The sequence below is a fragment of the Danio rerio genome, chromosome 9 (genome assembly GCF_052040795.2).
Source record: "Danio rerio strain M-AB ecotype USA chromosome 9, GRCz13ab, whole genome shotgun sequence".
NCBI classification, from domain to species: Eukaryota; Metazoa; Chordata; class Actinopteri; order Cypriniformes; family Danionidae; genus Danio; species Danio rerio.
Window position 1 is genome coordinate 51,157,528 of NC_141029.1, and position 26,473 is coordinate 51,184,000.

General features: G+C 36.7%; 1 protein-coding gene and 1 long non-coding RNA gene across 13 annotated transcripts in view; one reads left to right on the forward strand and one right to left on the reverse strand.

Moving 5' to 3' along the window:
- The window catches only part of b3galt1b (beta-1,3-galactosyltransferase 1b), a 370,673-nt gene that overhangs the window by 77,645 nt on the left and 266,555 nt on the right, over positions 1–26,473 (reverse strand). The window lies entirely within an intron of this gene.
- LOC147842445 (uncharacterized) lies at positions 13,005–18,015 on the forward strand. Its single transcript, XR_015500132.1, has 2 exons — positions 13,005–17,277; positions 17,384–18,015. It is a non-coding gene; the product is annotated as an uncharacterized LOC147842445 (long non-coding RNA).

Genomic DNA, 26,473 nt, shown 5'->3' on the forward strand with positions numbered 1-26,473 from the left:
GATAAGAGGATTGCACATAACATTTGTTAGGAAAGGTCAGCACATTAGAAAAGAGCAGTAATTAATGCTAGTCAATGTGTTCAGTCATATTTACTCCACAACAACTTCATTAATGTATCCATTAACCGTTCAGAATCATCATTGTTCAGTCTAGAAGTTGTTTTGTCTTCTTTTCCATCAGTGTTAGACAGAATTCTTCAATCTGCTATTTTGTCATTTACATGGCATTTTGTCTCTGAGATTTGCTTGTTCTGTTGATTCTGTCAGAAAAGTGTATAAAGGCTCCGCCTTCTTCTGTAAAGCAGAAGCTCATTTGCATTTAAAGGCACACACACCAAAATAATATATTTTTTTTTCTACTCGCACGCTGGGGCAAACTTGACAAGCTATAATGAATGATCCTTGGGGTTTTTGAGCTGGACCAGACAGCAGCGATTTATTTCACCATCAAAAAAAAAGAGCATAATATGAGAGGAGAGTGAGCAGCCTGTGTCAGGACATGCTGAATTCTCCAGCCGAAAGAGTGTCGGCCTCCAGGGGCGTCTCACACATCACTGAAGCCCTAAATGACAAATCCTTCCCCTCTCAACTCTTTCAGCTAGTATAGCTCATATTAGACAGAAGACTCTAGTGCTGTATTGTGCCACACATCCATAAATCATAACAGCATTTATTCTTAACAGGATTGGCTGAATATGTCAACATCCTTTAAGTGAGATTGTAAAACATCAAACACAGTCAGGTGATTAATTTTGAGATCCTTAAAGACTTGATTGTTTAATTTGTTCAATTCAGCTTTATTTGTATAGTGCTTTTACAATGTAGATTGTGTCAAAGCAGCTTCACATAAATGGTCATAGTAACTGGATCAGTGTAGATCAGTTTTTAGTGTTTAAGTTCAGATTTGTCACATGTTAATCAAATCCCTTGCATATATTATTATTGCCAACAGCAGTGGTGCTACTTATACTTTATTCATTTATTTTCTTGCCGGCTAATCCCTTTATTAATCCGTGGTCACCACAGCGGAATGAACCGCCAACTTATCCAGCAAGTTTTTCTTTTTTTACACAGCAGATGCCCTTCCAGCCGCAACCCATCTCTGGGAAACATCCACACACACATTCACACACTACAGATAATTTAGCCTACCCAATTCACCTGTACCGCATGTCTTTGGACTGTGGGGCAAGCCAGAGCACCAGGAGGAAACCCACGTGAACGCAGGGAGAACATGCAAACTCCACACAGAAACGCCAACTGAGCCGAGGCTCGAACCAGCGACCCAGCGGCCTTCTTGCTGAGGCGACAGCACTACCTATTGCGCCACTGCTTCGCCATAACGCTTCATATGTCAATTAAATTTTAATTAATAATTATTAAATGACTAATTTAGTTTTTCTACATTTTTACATATGCGTATTACATACAATACAGAATTGTAATGTTTTAATATTTAGAATTATATTTTATTAGATATGCATGATGCGTGACGCAGTGGCGCAGTGGGTAGCACGTTCGCCTCACAGCAAGAAGGTCGCTGGTTCGATCCTCAGCTCAGTTGGCATTTCTGTGTGGAGTTTGCATGTTCTCCCTGCGTTCGCGTGGGATGCTCCGGTTTCCCCCACAGTCCAAAGACATGCGGTACAGGTGAATTGGGTAGGCTAAATTGTCCGTAGTGTATGAGTGTGTGTGTGTGTGTGTGTGTGTGTGTGTGTGGATGTTTCCCAGAGATGGGTTGCGGCTGGAAGGGCATCCGCTGCGTAAAAACTTGCTGGATAAGTTGGCGGTTCATTCCGCTGTGGCGACCCCAGATTAATAAAGGGACTAAGCCGACAAGAAAATGAATGAGGTATGCATATTATATATCGGCGGCCATATTATTATCGATCCGATACCAAAATCAGGCCGATATCTTTAAACTGATCGATTACATAATTGTTACGAACTGCCTGCCTCAGGCATGCGTGGGTGGAAATTGTTCAGACTTATGCACTATAACGGAACTTTACCCACATTGTTTACTCCTTCAAAGTCCGTTCTTTCTTTGTGTGGTATTGCTGTGCGTCAATAACGCTGTAAGTAACCATGCTCCTTATCATTGTAGATATGTTTGACAGAGTGCCATTGTGTATTTTGGTTTAAATTGCCTCAGGAAAAACATTACATGTGTAAACAATGGCAGCGATGCACACGTGCAAAACAACTCGAAGGTTGTTTGTAATCTAATATGATTATTTGTTCTTATCAACACAATGCTTACCATATGTTGTTAGTGTAAGATTGTATTCAGTTTGATCTGTATATTTATAATGATTATAACGAGCGGACATGGTGGCTATGACCACGCTCACACATAAGCCCTGTGTAAATAATCATCGATGAGATGCTTATGATAAGCCGCTGTTTGTTTACCTTCAAGCTTTGCGTGCGCCTATGAGCGCCTGCACACGCACATATTATGAACATCTCGACATGCGAAAGTGATCCTGCGAAAGTTGTTCACAATATTGATCATCCACAGAGTTTGTAATTTAGTCAAATGTTTACAAATACAAGCGCAGCCGTTTAAAGCTCATTTGTGGTGAATGATGTCAGAATTTACCGGTATTTTGGAATGGATGTGTGAATGCTCTTTTCCGGAAAATTTCCGTAACATCCTCGCCTGTGTGAACAGCGCTTTTTTCAATATACCGGTAAAGTCATTCCAGAAATTTTCCAGAAATTTACCGGTATCTCTGTGTGAAAGGGGCTATAGTGATATCGGCCAAAAAAAAAAAACATTTCAGTGCATCCCTATATCTGTTTTTTATAATACCTACATAAATATATTGGTATGTAAGTTAGCTAAATGTAATAATAATAATAATATATATATATATATATATATATATATATATATATATATATATATATATATATATATATATATATATATATATATATATACTTATATATAATAATAAGTTACTAGAAAAAAAATAAATTTTTATAACCTATAATATATATATATATATATATATATATATATATATATATATATATATATATATATATATATATATATATATATATATTTATATAAATAAATGGAACGTGAGATTGACAGGCAGATTGGTGTAGTGGCAGCAGTAATGTGGTTGATGTACCGGTCCGTTGTGGTAAAGAAGGAGCTGAGCCCAAAGGCAAAGCTCTCGATTTAGCGGTCATTCTATGTTCCTATTCTCACCAATTGTCATGAGATTTGGGTCATGACTAAAAGAACAAGATCTCAAATGAATGGATAAATGAATCAATTACTGAATCTTTGAATGAATGAAATTGTCTATGAACTGAATACCTGAACTATATAGTTGATTTACTAACTTAAAAATATATATATTTTTATAAAATTGTAAAAAAAACAAAAAAATAAAATAGTAATAAAAATGAAAGTAATAGTGGGTCATTTCGTCTATCTATCTATCTATCTATCTATCTATCTATCTATCTATCTATCTATCTATCTATCTATCTATCTATCTATCTATCTATCTATCTATCTATCTATCTATCTACCTACCTACCTACCTACCTATCTATCTATCGCGATCTAGTCCATGCTAATCAGGAAATCGCAATAAAAGTTTAAACTGTACATTGATAACATAAATATATAATAGCTTCAATATTTAAAAAAGTACATTAATGAATTTGAAAAATGATCTTTTCCTAAATGACTGCATTTAAGTTACACATTTCATCCTATAGCTTCTTTTGGATGTATTGTACTAGTAGATGTGATTAAAATGTTATGACGCTTTAAATGTAGACTGTTGGTAAATCTCCACATCTGTGAGTCTGTGTGTGCAGTAGCAGCATGTGTATCTGTGGTTTTGTGGTGTTATTCAGTGCAATGTGCTTCATTATCTCTGTCTGTGTGTGTGTGTATGTGTGTGTGTGTTAGACAGCTGTGAATGAGCAGCAGACTGATGCTCCAGGCTCCAAGCCAGTCTGTGTCTCTCTGTTTATTCTGTGATAATGGCCGGGTGACTCTACGTTATCCTGCTCATTACACACATACCTCATGAACAAATACACAGACATAAAATGTTTATGTGACATGTCTGTTTACTCTCCTTATAATAACATGATTTCAACAGAGAGAATGATAGCTTTATAAATGCCAATAATCAATAAAAACGGATGAATATAAAAGCCTTTATAAATCAAAATCATTATTGAACACTAGAATAACATCAGATAAATGTAAAACTAGAATATCTATCAGCATTACACAGTAGTTCATACTATGCAGACAAAAAATAGGCAAAATATAGATTGATAAAAGTTTAATAAAAAAATTAACATCTATCTAATTACTGCATTTTAATACTTTGCAAAACATAACAAAATGTAACCTCTGCTAAATTTCAATCAATCAATCAATCAATCAATCAATCAATCAATCAATCAATCAATCAATCAATCAATCAATCAATCAATCAATCAATCAATCAATCAATCAATCAATCAATCAATCAACCAATCAATCAATCAATCAATCACCAACCAATTATACTATCCATTTATTCATTCATCCAATCAACCAACCAACCATACAATCAGACAAACATAAAATATAAAAATATATAATTATTACACACAGATTAATAAAATATAAATTGAAAACATTGAGCACAATAAAAACATCAGCAAAGTACATGCTCAATCAAAGTAGTTAATGCTACTCAATCAAAAAAGTTAAAGTATTGATAAAACTTAAATAAATTAAAATTACCATAAATCTAATTAATACTTTGCAAAACAAATAAAAAGATAGCATCTGCTTAATGTGTTGCTTTTCCAACCAACCATCCATCTATCAAACCACCAACCAACCATCTATCAAACCACCAACCAACCAACCAACAATCCAACCTATCAGACAGACACAGTGACACAAATAAAAATATATATAATTATTATACACAGCTTATATATAGGGCGACACGGTGGCTCAGTGGTTAGCACTGTTGCCTCACAGCAAGAAGGTTGCTGGTTTGAGTACCAGCTGAATCAGTTGTCATTTCCGTGTGGAATTTACATGTTCTCCCCATTTCGCATGGGTTTCCTTCAGGTGCTCCGTTTTCACCCACAGTCCAAAGACATGCACTATAGGTGAATAATGTATTACATTTATTGAAATAATTTATTGAATAAACAAAATTTGACCAAGTGTATGTGTGTGAATTGGAGTGTGTATGGATGCTTCCCAGTACTGAGTTACAGCTGGAAGGGCATCAGCTGTGTAAAACATATGCTGGATAATTTGGCGGTTTATTTCACCCATGATAAATAAAGGCAGCCGAAGGAAAATGAGATGAGATTATACGCATCGATAAAAACAGATTAATAAAATAGCCTCTAGATATTAAAAACCATCATTAAGCACTAGAAAACCAAAAACCAGCCACCACCAACCAACCGAGCCAACCATCCATCCATCCATCTGTTCAACAACTAACCACCCAAACCAACCATCCAAAAACCACCCACCCACCGATCAACCAATCAACCTTAACCAACCAAATAACCAATCAATAAATCCATCCAATCAATCAATCAATCAATCAATCCAACCATCCATCCAACAACCAACCAAAATTTAACCGAATAAAAGCCAACCAGCCACCCACCCACAGACCCAACCAACCAACCAACCAACAAACCAAAAACCACCCACCACCAACCAATCAAGCCAACAATACATCCATCTGTTTAATAACCAACCAACCAACCAACCAACCAAACCAACCATCCAAAAACCACCCACCATCAACCAACCAAGCCAGCCATCCATCCATCTGTTCAATAACCAACCAACCAAACCAACCATCCAAAAACCTACAACCAACCACAACCAATCAATCAACCAATCAATCAATCAATCAATCAATCAATCAATCAATCAATCAATCAATCAATCAATCAATCAATCAATCAATCAATCAATCAATCAATCAATCAATCAATCCAACCAAAAAATCTATCAAGCCAACCATTCATCCAACAACCAACCATCCAAAAACCACCCACCACCAACCAACCAAGCCAGCCATCCATCCATCTGTTCAATAACCAACCAACCAAACCAACCATCCAAAAACCTACAACCAACCACAACCAACCAATTAACCAATCAATCAATCAATCAATCAATCAATCAATCAATCAATCAATCAATCAATCCAACCAAAAAATCTATCAAGCCAACCATTCATCCAACAACCAACCATCCAAAAACCACCCACCACCAACCAACCAAGCCATCCATCCATCCATCTGTTCAATAACCAACCAACCAAACCAACCATCCAAAAACCACCCACCCACCAACCAACCACAACCAACCAATCCATAATTCAATCAATCAATCAATCAATCAATCAATCAATCAATCCAACCAAAAAATCTATCAAGCCAACCATTCATCCAACAACCAACCATCCAAAAACCACCCACCACCAACCAACCAAGCCAGCCATCCATCCATCTGTTCAATAACCAACCAACCAAACCAACCATCCAAAAACCACCCACCCACCAACCAACCACAACCAACCAATCCATAATTCAATCAATCAATCAATCAATCAATCAATCAATCAATCAATCAATCAATCAATCAATCAATCCAACCAAAAAATCTATCAAGCCAACCATTCATCCAACAACCAACCAACCAACCAACTATTATAGTAAACTCTTTATAGTTGCCTGCAAAAACCTAAACTCTTTCTCTACAGTTTATTAAACTTTCTAAAGATTACATTCTGTTAAAGTAAAAAGCAAGAGGGATTTGTGACGTCAACTAAAAATGAAAAAAAAAAAAAAAAAAAAAAAAAAAAAATATATATATATATATATATATATATATATATATATATATATATATATATATATATATATATATATATATATATATATATATATATATATTTCGTAGGCAGAGCGTGCCATTACATTTTGATGAAAAAACGGGTTATGAAAACAAACAAAACTGGAATAATATGCACCGATGCATCATCCACAAATAAATAGGGTCAGTTTTGATTTTAAGCAGAAAGTATTCCTCTGAGCCGCTTCGTCTCACATTCATATGAGGAGTTTATTTAATCCTCTCGTCTCATATTCATTGTGCATCCCTTTTTGTCCCTTTTCTCCTTTCTCAGGTCCAGTTTTGCTCTTTTCTGACTCTCTCCATCTGTCTCTCTCTCTCTGTCTATCGCAGGTAGTCATTACAGCCGCAGCAGATGGTGAATCTGAGAGTCTCTTCACTCTCCACGGCTCTGCGGATATGGACACAACACACTCCAACTGCTGCTGTGGAGAAATGATTTACTAGCACACACGCATGCACGCACATACACACACATACGTGCCAAAGTCTGGCTGAAATCAGCATCACATATTTAACCCTTTCACACGTATGTTTTACATAAACACACATTGTTATTATATTGTAAAATATCTGATACTTCGACTCCTATTCTTACAACTTCCTTGTTTAAATAGTAGTAGTATTAGTAGCAGTAGTAGTAGTTTATTTATATAGCACTTTTTTACTACACAGCATTGCCCAAAGTGCTGCCCACAATCAATGCTAATTAAAATAAGCACACAGCACATAAATAACAACTAAAACATAAAAACAAACTCCTCAACATTCAAAAGTCTCAATTGCTAAAGGGCGAAGATGCAATTTCAGAAGGTTTTTAAAAACAAGTAAAAGTGGAGCGTGTCTAATGTGAGGTGGAAACTTATTCCAGCATTTTGGAGCAATAACAGCGAAAGCCTGATCCCCTTTTCACATACACCTGTTATCAAAAATATTTAAATGACTTCATAATGATCCTAATATTAGTTATATGATAAGCTATGTTAATCTACACTGTAAAAAAAATCAGTAATTTAGGGTTTATTTAAAAAAATAAAAACGTAAAATATTGACTGTTAAATTACAGAAATATACTATAAAATAATGGATATTAAGTTACAAAACTTTATATTTAATTTAAGGAAATTTCTGTAATTTAATATGTGTTATTTTATGATATACTTATGTAATTTAACAGTCGTTATTTTGTGTTTTATATATATATATATATATATATATATATATATACATACATTTCTCCTAAGGCTGTGATCAGAACTAAGTTTGCTGGATTCTCTGAATGTGGGATTTCCCGATCCTGCAAGCACTCATTTCACCGGGAAAAAATGCTAAAGCACAGGCTCCTGCACCCCTCTGCGTTCGGTAGTGCCTATATTTCAGTCTATGGGTAGTGCTCACAATGCACAATGGCTCGAACAGCTGTCGGCGACTGAGGATTTTGTCTATTTGTTCTTCATCGTCCGCTGCATCACTTCCTATTTTTTCACCTTTATTATTAATAAGACAACTATTTGGCCGTTTAAAAAAAAATTCTCACATTTGGCTGCTGTGACATTTTTGCAACTGTACGCACACAGTGACAAAGAGGAGACAAAACAAAGACAATCGCTAACAGCTGGACAAGAGTGAGAATTACAATTACCGTCAAATTACAATAGATCACCCTCAGCATAATCTGTCAATGACGGAAAATATTCGGACCTCTCTCTCTCTCTCTCTCTCTCTCTCTCTCTCTCTCTCTCTCTCTCTCTCTCTCTCTCTCTCTATATATATATATATATATATATATATATATATATATATATATATATATATATATATATATATATATATATATATATATATATATATATATATATATATGAGCAATATCACACGAGTAGCAGTGCTATATGGCTGTATATCGGCACTGGTGGAAGGTGTCCGTTGGCACGAGGCCACAGGCCGAGTGCCTTAGTGCTCCCACCAGTGCCGATATACAGCCAAATCGCACTGCTACTCGTGTGATATTGCGTTTTCAACGGTTTGGCATAATTGTGTATATAAAAACAAAATCAAACATGGAGAGTCTCAAAAACCCTTTTGTATGAGGAACTACTTTCTTCCGGATTCAAATCATAAGCTGACAGTTAAACAGTTGAGCGTGCATCTTTTAAACTTTAGATCTGTAGTGTCTGCTTTTTGCTGGCTGTATGTGGGCGGCGTAATACACAAAGGGTAAAGAGGCTGTAGGAGTTCTGATATTGCAGAATATCACAATTGTTAATCGCAAAGATTTGAGAACCAGACAGAACTGTTGTATGTGTATATATATGTATATATATGTATCTTTTATACTATGAAAAAACCAACTACTTGCAATCAAAGTTTTTTTTTCTGAGGAACCAAACAAAGTTCTGAAAAATGTATTATTATTATTTTTTAAAATGTCATTGATTATGATGATGCTCTGGATTATGTTTGAATAAATAAATTGCTCTGAGCGAACTATTCCTATACCTTCATACCTAAACTATAATGATAACGCATCTTGTTCTCTTGTTAAACCAGTCAGTTGAGTTACTCGTTTTATTCTGATCTCTCTTTCACAACAATGAACTGAATATTCTTGAAACGATGCTCATCTTCAGTAAGCACGCTTCAACAATGAGCGAATCGATCTCGTCTTACAAAGTGACCCTGTTTTATTCAGGCATTCACTGAAATTAAAAGAAACATATTACAAGATTTCATACAATGTTCTACAGAATTAGACCTGCAATTTACGGTTGAGACATCTATAGTGAGATTAATGAACAGAAACAAAACAGAAAGGCTGTGTTTCAATGCACTGCCAGAGACATGTAAGATATAGAAGTGAACGTATATGAGGAGGTGGAGACACTATACTCCATATGGCTTCACTAAATAAACAATGACACATCTGATATGTTGTGAAATGTTGCTCCTTTAAAAGTATTTTGGAGGCAGCCAACAGAGATTTATGAACAAACAGAGCAGAGCCATAAATGTGTGATTGAAGGATGGTAAGATACATTTTCCAAAGACCAACACTATCATATTATTTGTTGTTAAGGCTAAAACCTCAAGTTTCTCTTTACTACAATACGCTGAAAGAAAAAAAAGTCAAAACAACAGCCCAGCATCAAGCCAATATAACAACCCAGGCTCATTGTAGGTACAGTTTTTGCGAACTGCAAAATATGTGATTGGGGCTACTGCGTATGCTTGCAGTTTTTCCTAACCCTACTACAGGCTGCCGTGTACAGTTTTGACACTCTTAAATATGTTACTAGGCCATGTCTTTATATATGCCATTTCTCCAAAATCTACCAGAGGGCGCTGTGTACAATTCTGCGAATCTCAAATATGTTACTGGGCCACTTTTACGCATTGTAAAAGCTTTTTCACTGAGTTCACACTGCATGATTTTCCTCAGATCGCCATTGTTTTGATACTGCATGACTATCTAGGACAGCATTCAGTTCTAGGATAGGACAAGGGTCAGATATTACTATATTGCATTAAAATCTTAAAATGGCATAGCTTGTGCTTTCAAATTTTTCTTTCTTAAATCGAGAATCAAACGGTGACTTTAGAATCGAAAATGTAATCGAATCGAGGATTTGTAGGATCGTGACACCCTTAATATTTTGTAGTTTTTGCAAATGCACCATGATTGTTGTTACTCTATTTAAGTGGTTTGAACAAAGCCCAAATCTTACTTTCTAAATGTCAGTGTGTAATTCATCAGCATTGTTTTTGAATGAACAGTTCCAGAAAGCAGAAACAAATAGCCAAAAAAATAAAATAAATAAATAAACAAGTAAAAAACGGTGAGAATGTAGTAAAATCTGATAATGTGGTAAAAATCTGGCTTTTCTTGTACTGGATTGCTTTTGAAAGAACTGTGGAAGTTGGTGGGCACTGATCAATTGGTGCTTTTGAAAACACTATCGGTTGGGTTTAGGAAAGGAGGAGGTTTGATCAAAAGCTGGGTCAGTCGATTGGTCAGTCTGTCATTCAGTCAGTCATTCATTCATTCATTCAGTCAGTCGACAGTGACCTCTGGTAGATTTACATGAGAAGGGCAGGAACAAATGGGACTCGTGAGAGAAATTAGAGATTTGCAGTGGCAGTTCTAGGGGGGTGTCAAAAAGCTTGGCCCCCCTCTGGCCCCCCTAAATTTGGACCCGCATTTTTGTCAAAACGCCACTGAGAAACGAGATCAGTAATCAGTGGCAGACTGCGAAGACATGACTAAGGCCTGTCTCGCGTGCACACTCGGTCATGCTTCTGCGTGCATCAGTTTCCCGCATTCGTCAGACGTTAACCCCCAAACTAACACAGGTTATAAAAATATTCGACTTCAGTAACATTCATGTTATGAAACACTATCAAAATGTCCACTGTTGATTATATTAGACTTTTGTTTTCAATGGTAATTTTAAAATGTTTAATACTGGAAGTCCTCGGCTATGCAGAGGTTATAATCAGAAATTGTGTGTACATAGTTTTACGTTAAGAAATGCAACCTTGGCCTTACAAACAGTTGGCAAGTACCAGTGAACAGGTGACACATTGATCAAATGTAGTTTTCAGTTACGCTCATGTAAAAGTAATATTCAACTCATTTAGTTTTGCCTGCATTTGTTTTTGTTTTCAGTAGTGACAAAGTACGATTCTTCAAACACATGATTTTTTTACAACATGTTTTTAAACATAATATTTTAACTAATTTCTAATAAATACTTTATCTTCCCATGGTGACAGATGCATAATATTTTACTTGTTATTTTGCAGGATAATTGTATAAAGTCCCTTTAACCAGTTAAACTCTGCTGTTGATTTGGGATTTCCGCCTGGATTTTGCCTACCCAAGTTTAAAAGCTTCCCAAATCCACATGCAGGGATGTAAATGCAAGAATGTGGTGTCATTTTAAAGAAAACCCTTTAAATTTTCATAAACCACCATTGAAAATGTTTAAAATAACTGTATATGTTGTCTGTGTTATAATAAACACCTAAAAAAAGAGGCACTTTTTTTTTTTTTTTTAATAAACTCAAATTTAAAGGTGTACCTTTTAGGTTCTGTGCAGTTTAGGGTGCTGTAATTAATTTTGGTGGTTCCTACAAATGTCTTTAATCATAGGAAAAAAGAAAAATGTCTCCACCATAATCTATGTAAAAGTTATTGTATTCCAACTGATGAGAGGTGCTGTACAAGCCACAGGGGCCGATCATTGTTTTCATATTTCACAATTTTTTTGTTTGATCAAACATAATTCACTGTTTTTGGACCAAGTCAGACATATAAAAGGATTATTTATGCACATCATCTCAAAAACAGAGGAGAAATGGCCCTGAAGCACACAGCATAAGGCAAGAGTTAACTGGTGTCTGTGCTATCTGGGGCTGCTTAGTGATCATAAATGTATTGTTTTCACTTCTGCTCCATGGAAACACCGTGATTTATTCGGCAACTGTTTGATATGTAAATATAATTCAGTAAAAAGATTGCTAGAATCGTATGAGCACCGGCAAGAGCTTTCATTTGAGGTATAACTTGTACATGTGTCATATGAAAAATATGAAAATAAACCAATGTGTTTAAGTGTAAATAACTTTTTTACAGTAAAATAAAAACCAAAGTGATGCATATGTGCATAAAATATAGATTCTACACTTTCAAACAAAACCACTTAAGGGGGTCTGGTGCAATGCTAGCCCTTTAAATCTTGAAGCAATTGTCGATGACGTCACAGACCCGGTACCAGGTTTAACTTACCGAGTTTAACTGTATTCTATGGCCTTTGATTCAGATTAAAGTTTTAGATTTTCAATTTAAAGACTTAACTAGTTTATGTCAACTAGGAAAGTTGGAATAGTCAAGTTATTGTATAACTGGTTTGTCGTGTATACAATCCAAAATATACTGTAAATAGTTCTTAAGGAGGCTAATAACACTGACCATAATATATATATATATATATATATATATATATATATATATATATATATATATATATTTTTTTTTTTTTATTTTTTTTATTTTTTTTTTTATTAAAAACTGCTTTTTTCCAAGAAATAAACTAAGGAATGAGACTTATTATGACTTCAGAAAAAAAAAAAAATGGTTTTATAGGAAATACTGTGAAAATCTCCTTGGTTTGTTAAAGATCACTTGGAAAACATTATTTTAAATTAACGAGAGGGCAAAAAATGACTTCAACTGCATCTGTTAAAGTTTACAGGTGCAAAAATTTGCGTTGATGTACTTGAATGTTATAAATGTGTTATCCTACAATACAAAGTTAACAAGGAAAATTATTTTGAGCCTAAGTTATTCATTTAGCTTGTTTATGACGACTGCAGAATGATGTATGAAAAAAAAAAATGATTTCAAATAATTAAGTAGTTTGTGATGTATGCTAAAGTGTGCACCCTAAAAGTACAAGTGGGCCCTGCCCGGCCTGCCCAGTCACTCTGGTCAAGAAGCGCCACTGGAGATTTGTGAAAAAAAAAAAAGCAAAACAAAGTAGCTCATGGGACGCATATGGAATCAGAATGAGCCTGGGTTGAAAATACTAATATAAAACATGGTAAACAAACAAAATTAAAAATATATATTTAAAAAGAAACGTCACTATAAATTATAGGTTATCTATTTGGTACTTATATTCAAATTTCAGAATGTTACAAGCATTTAGTTCTGAACAGTACACAAATAACAAAAGAGAATGCAGCATCCGTCCACTTTCAAACTCCAAAGCATCTTAATAATCCTAATGACAGCCGATGTGTTCAGGTTGACTGTGCTCTCGGATCTGAAATATTCTCTTTGATGAAGTTAGCGCGTGTCGGTGTGCAGCAGCCTGCTTAACATTCTCCATGCGAGCGTGGCCCGATAATGAGGGAACGCAGTTCAGACTCACAAATTTTCACCGCGGTCTTTAGATCCTATTAGCTCTCTCTAGAGAATCTCTCCTCAGCCAGGTTTGAGAGAGAGAAACCTGGCGGATACAATCAAAGCCTTCTTCTAATCACACAGCTGATTATAGCCATCATCTTCCGCCAACAGAATTCAGGCTTTCGGGGAAGTGTCCGTCCTGATGGGATGTAGTTAGAGAACAATGCGCATTTCAGATGTATGCATTTCAGTTTACAGTCTTGATTCTGCTGAAAGGATGCGTATACGTGTGCTGCATTAGCATTGGTGTTTGCAGAATTCATTAAGGCAGGCCTGTTTCAACTCTTTGAAAAGAGGTCATGTTTAGATCTTTGATTGGTCTCACGCAGTCACGTGAGGCGATTTTGCAGGTCAGAATTCACCAAGCTTGAACTTTGCAATGCAGCGAACTGCGAAACTTTCCCAGTCCAGTAACAATCATTTCTGTTGAGTGATTGTACATGATGACGAATCATAGGCATTTAACAACACTGAAAAGAAGGACATTCAAAAAGCAAGCAGGAGTAATATTTGCATTAGTTTATTTTGCTATAAATGCCCCTGTTGTCCTCTGTCTCTGTGTCACAGTCATTAAGTTGAGTGCCCACCAGACACACTAGAGGGCACTCAACACATCACATCTGCCACTGAACCGGACTACATATCCCATTATGCAGCAAACATACACCAGTTTCAGGTCACCCCTGATTACTCACACACAGCTAGAGCTCATGAAGACTGATAACCAGGACTATAAATACACCTCACTCACACACACACTTTGCTGAGTCTTGCGACCTGTGAGCATTATCAAAGCGTTTTCCTTGTCTTGCTTTGCCATTTTTTTCCCTTTGCTTTGTTTATAGTTTATGTTGTTTTGCCGCCTCTCCCGAACATTCGCCTGTTTTTCTGACCATCCTTTGGATTACCTGCATGATCCTGCCTGTTCCTGTATTGACCCTTGGATCCTCACCTCTGTTGCCGATCCCACTTATTACAGATTGTTCTTAAGTTTTGTTTGATACATTCAAAAAGTGTGTTTTCTTTGAGCAGGTAAAATTAAAAGTACAGTTTACATATCTGACTTCATTTATTCAAAGACCAAGGGAAAGAAATGATACCTCGTTGTATTTTCTGCCATCTTTGGGTCGTTTTCACACCACACTGCTGGCTTTGGTCTAAACCAGTTGAAAAGAACCAAAATGCAGTCATCTGCCAAAATCCACATCACTCATTGGCCAGATGTTGTTGAATATATTTCCTAAACTGCTTATTGATTGGTCAGAATACACGTGCGGGAAAATGTCAATGAACTCCCGCAAGTAAACAAACCTGCAGACACAAAATGTCGCTTTTTAATATGGAAGGATTACTGCTCTGACTGATTGTACCCCTGCTTAAGACAAACAATACATTTCGAAAATGAAGCGAAAACAATGTTTAAATGTATCGCACTTCACTTCAGGAGGAGGAAATATTACCAACAATTCATCAGGTAGTGTGTTTTCCCCCTCTCTCTCTCTCTCTGTAGGTAAAGCGTTGTCAACAAACACTTTTCCTCCATATCCCATAATGCACAGCGCATCGGCAGCTGGATAAGTCCAAAAGGCGCAGTACTTTTGCGGTTGGGTTTGTTTTAGTTCGGATCATATTCTCACCACAAATGAACCGCTCCAAGGTTTGTTTGAAAGCTTTTTTGGTCCACTTTTGGTGCGCACTCGAGTACGATTGCTGCACTCACACCTGCCCAAACGAACCGCACCAAGAGGGAAAATGAACTCTAGCGCAATTTAACCGAACTAAATAAGGCAGGTGTGAAAGCACCCTAAAAAGTAAAGTTGTAAAGTAAAATAAATAATTGTGTATGGAAAGCATCATTGCACCAAGATATCGAATTGAACTAAATCGAAGGCTTGAACCGTGAGATCTTATAATTAGACTTATGCGAAAAACTGGAATATCACAAAAACATTTGCAAATAAATTTGCGTTTACATCCAAAGAGAGCAAAATCGTCAATTCCTGACAAACTGGCGCCAAATATCAAAAAGAAAAATAAGATTTTCTGTGGTATGAGAAGCCACTGTGGGCCTTTTTCTTATATAATTAATTACTTTGACCTCAGAAGACAGAAGACATTGAAAGCCCGGTGGCTTTTGGAGGCGTGAGACGCTTTTTGGGAGGAAAACTCAAGAACTTAGCCAGTCTGTTCAAAAGCAGACTCATTAAAGGGCACCTATGATGAAAATCATCTTTTCTAAGCTATTTGGACAGAACTTTGTATAGGTATAGTGTGTACACAGTCATACTGGGGTGATTGTAAGACAATAAGTCTCTTTTTTTTAATTTCCTGACGTTAAAATAGGATCCAAATCCCTCCCATTTTGAAGCCCACCGCAACGCACGAGTGCAGTTTCCTCGCCCACTGATTAGATTGACGGCTGCATATTAACATGTCTCCGTAATAACGCGTATAAATATATCAACATGACAGGACGTGCACAGAGAGGTGCGTGTCAACAGCGGCATCAGTCACAGCGAAGGTTGTGAATTTTCACCACACCGGTGCAGCCTTCACGTGGTTGCAGAGTCCTTTGTCAGCTTGGTAGCTGTGACCAGTGTGGGTGGGACCATGAGCCATGCGAACTAGTTGGAGCGAGTCTTTACAAGTGTTGAGTCCCGTTAAGTAGCTCTTGATGGAAACTTTTGTTTTGTGTTTACCTTATGATTAATGTTGTTGCACATCCGCCGGTTCCTGCCTCTGAATGAGTGAGTTTTAGCTACTTGCACAATAAGCTAGCGTTCAGAAAAAAACAATACACCCACTGAGAAACTCGACACAGCGGAACAATAGCTGCATTTAAACTGCATGGTTCAAGTGACTCAATTCAGATTTTTTTCTTCCATGTGGCACAAATCGGATATAGCCCATATACGTTTAAGCAGAAAAAAAAAAAATCAAATGGATTCCAATTTACTCAAATCAGATTCAGGCCTTGTTCATATGTGGACATTTATCCGATATGAATTTGATCTGTGCCCTCTTGTCTGCAGTGTAAGCAGGTAGATCAGATTTTCACCTGTCAATACGAGTCACGCGTCATTAAAAACCGTTGCGAATGACGTCAACTCTGACACTTTCATTTCGGAACAGACATCAGCAAGTCCCAAACTTTAAATCTCATAAATGAGGACTAAAAAACCTTTTATATTGTCATATAACACAAGTATTTAAGCATGTTAACAAGAGAGAGAGGGACAGAGAGAGCGCAACAACCGCACATCAATATAGCCTAATTTTTGTAACAATATTTATTATTTTCAATTACAGTGACGGCTGGGTTTAGGGTTGGGGTCAGGGTAGGCATTAATACAATACAATTTATTAGGTAATTTAATAAATAATACTCGGTACAGCTACTGTTTTTACTTTACTGTGATGGCTGGGTTTAGGGTTGTGGTCAGGGTAGGCATTAATACAACACAATTTATTAGGTAATTTAATAAATAATACTCGGTACAGCTACTGTTTTACATTACTGTGATGGCTGGGTTTAGGGTTGGGGTAGGAGTAGACGTTAATAAAATACAATAAATGGGAAAAGTAATAAATAATATCAATAACAATAATTCTCTGAATTTTGCACAACTCAGTAAAAAAGTGACAGCATGCTCTACTTGATGATTATGTATTTTATCAATGGCCCTTTTTAAAGTTTCAGCAAGTAGAGTCCTCCTGAGTGAACACACAGTCAGGCACACTGTGGTATCTGACATGAGTTCAGTGATGCTGGAGCTCAAACAGCAGATCTTCAGTGATGATGAGGGATTTGCACAGGCTATGAATAATAGATTCATGACTGACGACTGCAAATCCTGCTGGGTCCTGCACTCTGGAGACCTGAATCCCAGAGACACAGACTGAAGTTCAGCTGCGAGTGCAAATGACAACCTGATTCCCTGAGACTCCACTTTCAAAAGCCACTGTTTCACCATCAAGAAGCTGCAGTTCTGCCAAAATCCACCCACTTATTCTTTAACAACGCTGATTATAAAATCAATACCAGAACCAGAATAAGATCTAAAACAACTTGCTTGTTCATTCAAATGCTGCTTCAAAAGTGAACTGCTGTACAGAAGAAAAAAAAGCCTTGAAATGAGAGGAAAACGCATGCAGACTTTGTTGGATGAATTATTTTCCATCAAAAATGAGCAAGCGCTGAGATCTCATCTTGGCCAAACTTCAAAATTACAAGAGGTCATATCTAAAAGGCCCAGACTATCCGCGGATTTCATTTAGCCATTAGACATCAATAATTGGGCAATCTATAAAGCAAATTTACTCTCATCAGACGCACGCAGCCAGTCTGTGGAAGTGCTCTTTTAATTAACACGAGCATTCAGTGTAACAGTGGCCACATCAAGTGAAGAAAACCATCAGCATAGCCTCAGTACATGAGGACGATGGGAAAAAAATAAATAAATCATATATATATATATATATATATATATATATATATATATATATATATATATATATATATATATATACATATATACATACACACACAGTTGAATCAGAATTATTAGCCCCCTTTTGTTTTTTTTTTCTTTTTTAAATATTTCCCAAATGATGTTTGACAGAGCAAGGAAATTTTCACAGTATGTCTGATAATATTTTTTTCTTCTGGAGAAAGGCTTATTTGTTTTATTTTGGCTAGAATAAAAGCAGTTTTAAATGTCATGGTGTTTCCATCAACTGTTTTTTATGTGCATGTGCAAAATGTGCATTAAAATAGGTGTATGGAAACATAGCTAGTGTTTGTCTGCAGAGCACGGTGAGTGTTTGTGTGAGTGTTGACAGACTTCGCAAGCACACCGAACCAGCAGTAGGAAACATGCATAGATATATACATTAGATGTCACCTACCCTGTTATTGTCTATTGGAAGGAATGCGTCAATAGAGCCACCATTTTACTACAGGGTAGCGCTCTATTGAAATGAATGCGGGACCAAGGTACAGTGGTATACACACATATCTATGATCGGGAGTTTTCCTTGATGTTAGTATGCAATTTTTTTTTATTACGAAAATTATCATTTTACATCACTTTTCTACATTGATGGATCAGTGATCGCACAGGCATTCCTGACAAAAAGCTTGTGTTTGTGTGTATGGTAATGTATTATGGAAATGTACTATCCACCCTCCCTGTTAAACTTGATCTAATTGGTGTCCTGAAACACACCTCCTCTCCTGCTTTCACTTCTCATACTGATGGAGGGAGCGACTCGTTTGTGAATGAATCTCCGTTATGAACGACTCGTTCGCTAGCTGACAACAATACAAGTTTCTGGCACCGCAGCATCTCGTTGTCATATTTATTTTGCATTGTTTGCTGATTTTATTCAACAAAACTAGCATAAGCCGAGTCTTTAGTGCGAGTTGGAGCTACTTTAACTTATAGTGAATGCAGTAAGTGACTGTATTATCATCAATAACGCTACTGTTTAGCACAAAAGTTCAGAACATACAAAAACGTAAAAAAACTGAATCTTATCTATGAAATGTTCTGCCTTTGTGCTTTGTTTTCTTTGTTTGCGCTTTACTACACCCGTAGACAATGCTAAAGTCCCGCATCTTCACGTAATGACACTGTCTTGTTTAGTGCGGTTGAATGACATTTGTCCTGGGAGCACTGTACCAATGTGTCGGCGCTATTGACGCATGTTCAGGGTCCCTATGCGATATCTAGTGTATATATCTATGGGAAACGTGAAGAGCGAGAGATTTTCCACTGGTTGATCGATCGCAAATGTTTGGCTTTCTTTGGCAGATACAAAAAAAAAAGTGTAAAAGGATGATAATAATAGTATTGTTAATGTGTCACCACCAAATACACTTGTGCGGCCTTTAATATACCTGGGCGGTCCACCCAAGTAAAGTCTATGTGTGGGAAGCACTGCAATATACAACTGACTTTCAATGTCTAGAATAAACCTTTTAAAATTCCACGATATTCCAGACATCCGGTAATGTCTGACATGTGTACTTCAGTAAATGATGCTACATTTTCATGAATGAAACAGTCACTACCACTTAAATAAGCTATAAAATAAACAAACAAATTTAAAATTGGAGGAAAACATTTCAATCGTATTTAAGATTTTAATTTTCTTAAATGCGTCTGATACACAATAAAAACCTGTCACATAAAACAACACGTTGTGCTTAATATTCATGCACAGAGCTGATTTGTTTTATAATGTCCCTCGCTCAGGCTTTTGAGATTGTTCATGCTCTCCTGTAAAATCATTTCTGCTATCATTATTGGATGGCAAATGAAACATCTGAAGATAAGAGGAATGTGGTGAACATGAGTGGTAAAATGTGCTGGTGCAGAAGGTTGCGTATTGTTAATGTGAAGCGTGTGCTGCTCAAACAATGCTGCTGTTTATCCACAGGTGAAGCGCTGATGGCTGGAATACACAGTGCAGCTCCAGAGGACCACAGACAAAAAGCAAGATAACAGAGGATGTAATTAAGGTTTCATTGCCTTCTGTTCCTGAGGCCTGCACTGCACACACTGATCTAACACAAGCGCACACACATACACATCCATACACACACAAAGGAAACACAGACAAAAAGGACACACATATGGACACACACACAAATAGAAAGACAGACAGACAGACAGACAGACAAACAGACACGCACGCACACAAACACAGAAAGACAGAGAGAAACACACACACACACGCTTATCTATTAATACAGAATTTGAAACTGTATTGTTTCAAAAATATTTGTTGTTTTAAAGGTACAGGAGCTGTCACTGGGGCAGTACCTTTTCAAAAGGTATATATTTGTACCTGAATGTAGAGATCTGCGCGGGACAAAATTTTGAATCCCGCTCCCGCCCGCACCCGCCAGGTTTTAGCCCAAACCCGACCGCTCCCACTTACATTCACCATTTGTTGTCCCGCTGCCCGATCCGCCCTGTTTTCTACCCGCTGCGCCCGATCCCGCTAAAGAGCGGGGGGAGAAAAAAAACGAAAACCCCCCAGCTATACAGAGTCCAGACAGCCTATAACAAGCTGTCTGTATAAACACACACACATAAGCACCAAGCACACACACACACACACACAGACAAAGCTCTCTCTCTCTCATTCGCGCGCGCACTAACTAACACACGCGCGCACTAACTCACACACACACACACACACACACACACACACACACACACACACACACACACACACACACACACACACACACACACACACACACACACACACACACACACACACACACACACACACACACACACACACACACACAAACACACAAACAAAGCTCTCTCTCTCATTCACGCGCGCACTCACATACACAACTGTCATTCTGCGCTCGGGAGTCGGGAGCGATATTGCTAGACGGCCCGCTCCCATCCCAAATTAAACCCGTTACCGATGGCTCCTGCGCTTTATTTGGAAATGTATTCCTGCGCCGCAGAAATCTGGTCGGGTCCCGCGGCTCCCGCGGGACAGCTGCAGGAATGCAGACCTCTACCTGAAGGGTCCATAATGGTACCTGAAAAGTACTTTTTAGGTACATTTGGGTGCTAATATGCACCTCTTAGGTACCACTGTGGACTATTTGGGTGCAAATATGTCTCCTTTAAAAAGGTACTGCCCCATTGACAGCTCCCGTACCTTTATTTCTAACAGTGTATTATTAAATTATCAATGTGACTACACATACAGACACTCACAAGTGAACACAAACTCTAATTCACACACATACTTATCTAACAAAGAGTGGAGTGAACACACTCTCTCCCTTGCTAACAGATCTAACAGAGCAGAGCAAACACACACACACACACGCATACACACCTATGTTACTATAAGGGGATTGTCGGTCTATACTGGCCAAGAGGGGACCAGGGTTTCTGCTCATTTTAATGAAACAAAAATCACATACAACATTTTCTTTTAAGGTCTTTTTTCATAATGTCATTAAAAATAAGTATTTTAATAAAAATAAAAAAGTACATGCCAAGTGGGGGCCTGAAGCTCTGCGTGACGTCTACCTATTCTACAGGGGACATTCATGGGCTGCATAGACACACATACTGCTGGAACACAACCTGACTTTATTTACATTCTAAACTCTAAAACTTTTACTTTTAATACGGATGAAGAGAAACCACGATGAGAAGAGCGCATATTACGTAAATCAAACAGCGCACTGTGTGACATCACCACAGGAAACAAACCTGATGGGTTAACAGTGCACATGAGGTGATTACGTCATATTGTAACCACTAACAAACTTTATAAAACACATATACAAAGGCGTGCAGTGTATTAAACTGTTTTTTTTTTTGTAAACATTGTAAACTATTTGTGTAAAATCATTAAAGAGTGTAAACATTGCAACAGGAGACTGTTTTGGGCTTGATCTGAAAGTATAACATCTGATTTCATGGGCAAAAAAATGATTGCTCAACCCATACGCTTTAGGTTTTTATTGGCTTTTAAACAGAGACACACAAACCGGAGCAGGGGTGCTCCCATCGATTTTAGAGGGTTAACAGCATTGCTTTATTGCATTCCTGCATTGGGCTCTCACACACACTCTGCTACTTCATAACAGTGGTGGGCGTCTCTCTGTCTTGCGCTGAACTCAGTCAACCAATCACAACAGACTGGTTCATCTGACCAATCACAGCAGATTAGCTTCGTATTTAGAAGGGTTTGGGAACAATAGAAGCGCTGAACAAACCATAAGGAAGTCATTGGGATAGTTAAAATTAGATGCAATTTATAAGACAAAGAAAGTGTTTTTTGACGTTCCATGCATATTGGCCTGATGCTGGAGACCCCAAAACCAATATATAGCTTTTTTATAATGCAAAAATAGGGGCTCTTTAAAAATCCTGCTCAATTAATATCAAATATTAGAGCCAGTTTGACAAAACAAATGCATGTCACACACCACCACAGCTGTATATACCATCACATACTGCATTGCATGGAACTGAAATGAACAGCTGAAGTGGAAAGTCATTTACTGCAGTCATTTAGATAGCATCTTGATTGTGTGTAATGAATCTGAGATATCAAACGGCGGTTCTTTTGTTTTCGCTGCCTCTCGTTTTTCCTACAGGAAGGCAGAAGGAGATTTTTTGTTGCCTCGAGCCTCATGTGTCCTTTTTCTAAAAAAACTCTGTACCCTGTTACATCAATTCATTTTCATCACGCTGTGACAACTACAAGCACTACAATATAACCCAAACAGGTCAAGCTGCACATTTCTCCATGTCCTCATCATAGTGCATAACATATTAAACATGCACTATTTTAAATATGAAAATACAATCTGACTTTTCTATTAGGATAACATCACAGTTAAGCAAGCATAGGGGGTTTATATAATATGATTTACATTATGTATGCACTTTGATGTTTAGTTTACTCAGCAAACACTGGATTTACTTACACAATGAATGGGTTTCTTTTGTCTTAAATCTAAGTTTTATTTTTTTATTTTATTGTTTCATATTTTGGTCCCACTTTATATTGTGTCCCTAAATACTATGTACTTCCATCAAAAAAATTAATACAATGTACTTACTGTGTTTATAATGCATTTGAGAACACTTGTGGTGCTTTTGAGTTGGGATAGAGGTTGGGTTATGGACAGGTTTGGTGGCATGGGTAAGTTTAAGGGTAGGTTAAGGTGTATGGGATGGTCAACAGTGTATTTACAAATGTAACTACAAAAGTTAATTACAGATGTAAATACATACATGTATTTAATCAAGCATAAGTACATAGTAAATACATATATTTACACAATAAGTACATTGTAACAAACTATTAACTCCTATGTAAGTACATATTAGTTAAGGCCACTTAATATAAAGTGGGACCAATATTTTTTGTATGACATTTAATGTACTGCAAAGCCTCACAATTTCATATGAGTTTGAAAGGCTGTTTGGATTAATTGATATAAAATGTTTTGCTTTGCATAAATAAAGAGTTAATAAAAACATCTATAGGTAAAATAAAGTAAAAAATTAATATATGTTATGGTCACACTTTATTTTGATGGTCCGTTTGTAGAGTTTAAGTTACATTGTAACTACATGTCAACTAATTCTCATCAGATAAGTAGACTGTTAGGTTGGGGTTAAGGTTAGCTTAAATTGACATGTACTTGCAATGTTTCTTGTAGTCAGTTAAATGTCTGTTGAAGGAGCAGTATCAACAGATATTAAGCAGACAGTCTACTAATACTCAAACGAAGCATCAAAAAATGTTACCTATTTTATATACATATATATAGGTTCTGTTTGTAAGTTTTTGACTCTTCTAAAGCATAAACATTAAACATTCTTGTTTATTTGAGAACAATGCTGAAGTCAGATATTCTGCTTTGAAAATGTGCATTACGTGCCACAACATCAGTCATTGTTTTGGTTCTTTTAACCCACCCACTACCACTTTAGCCAATTATATTTCAGCACCCCAGGTTGCCTTTGTGAAAAAACACATTTTTGATTCATTCAGTCAGGAAGGCTCTCGAAGTATGCCTCCGTGACCAAAATGCATCCTCTGTTGGACAGTAACAGCCTCCAAAATGAGATACAGATTCAGAGATCCACACGAGGTGGTCATTAATTGCAAATAATATAAATATTACAAACGTAAACATTAGGTGAGCAGGTTACATTGTAACCCCATGTTCAAACAACATGCTACGTGACAAGATTTGCAGTCATAAGCTGATTGCATTAGTTGAAACACGATATAAATTTAAATACAACCATTCATAAGCTCAGAATAGTGCACTCACGCAACTCCAACAAAATGGTAAGGTTTATTATTGAATTAATTCGTATTAAACCTCTATAACATTATTAAATGTAGATGCTGTTGATTGTTTGAATCATGGGTGCAATACCTAGTTCAACCACTTCGCTGTGGCAACCCCGGATTAATAAAGGGACTAATCCGAAAAGAAAATGAATGAATGAATGAATACATCAATTAGAATTAAAATGTTGCAATGAAATGTATTAAATTGATCACTTCTGCAGTTTCTGGAAAAACTTTTTCATATTTTTTAATCGAAAAAAGTTTCTTATTTTTTCAGAATAAAATACTGTTTAAAATTATAAATGAATGAATGAAAAGCTAGAAAAAACAAAAAGTATGTTCTTAATCTATTATTAATATATAACAGATTGATAATATATTTAACGTGACATTTATACTCAACACAAATTTTTAAAAATGTATTTTCTTTTTTATATAATACATTTCATAGATTAAAAAATACAAATTAAGGGATGGATAGCTGAATAAAATCAGCCACTTCTTTGGAAATATTATTTTTAATACTGAAATAGGCACATGACTTTCAGTTTTCTCAAGGAAAACTTAAAGAAATATTTTATGTGCTTCTTTTCATTTTCTCTGAAATCAAAATATTTTACTATTTTATCATCTATATTTCATGTACAGACATTAAAAAAAATAAACATCTTATGGAAATTATTTACAGTATGCCAACAGTTTTGTGGCCAGTTTTTAGTTTCTCATTAAATCTTCTGACCAATCAAAAATTCCCTACGCTATTGGCTGTTTTTTTATATAAAGAGGAAGGGCTACTAGATGCCCTGCCATAGCTTCACGTTTCATATGAGATTACATCAAATTTCGAACTAAACAAGCACATTTTTAAGCACTTCCTTTAAAACGCATAGCACATTTCTGAAACTCTGATGTACGATTTTCTGAAGCACAAAATAAACCTAAGTGATTTTAAAAACGTACTGCAGAATAGTAAAAACGGATGTGCATTTAACCCATTTGCACTCTGTCCCTAGGCTGCAGTATTATTTAAACCTGCGTCCATTTAACAGGCCTCAGTGAGTGTAATACAGAGTAAAAAGATCTCTAGGTCTGCCTTTGGCCTCAGTGTTGGCAGTCCGCCTGAGACACTGAAGTAAACTGCAGCCTTTTCTGGCCTGTGAAATGCAAATGACTCTGTTGTGGTCAGTGCCAGGGCGAGAGCAGAGAATTTGGAGGATATTTTGAGCGATTAAACCGCACCAGGCCAGGCAGTTTCAATGCTGATCAAATTTTCATCGACCTTGGCAAGTCTCACACAATTCAAGGACATCCATGCCAGCGTTCTGCAGTGACTCTTTTTGTTTCTCCTCACAATGGAAAATTGATGTATTTAACAGCGCAAACAACAGGATAGCTGTAACAATGAAGAAGAAGCAGAAGAATAAGAAAGATACTGGAACCTTCATAGCACTGTCTAATCGTGAACTCAAATCATGTCGGATAAGCTGTATTTATGAGTTGAACACATATGAACAACACCTCAAAGTCATTAATAAGCTGAAAACTCGCAGAATCACTGATCCATAATAAACAGTTTTACCTGTCATTCATTTTCAACCGCTTTTCTGGGGTCAGGCTGTGGGGGAAGCAGTCTTAGGAGAGAACCCCAGACTTTCTTCTCCCCAGACAGTTCCTCCAGCTCCTTCGGG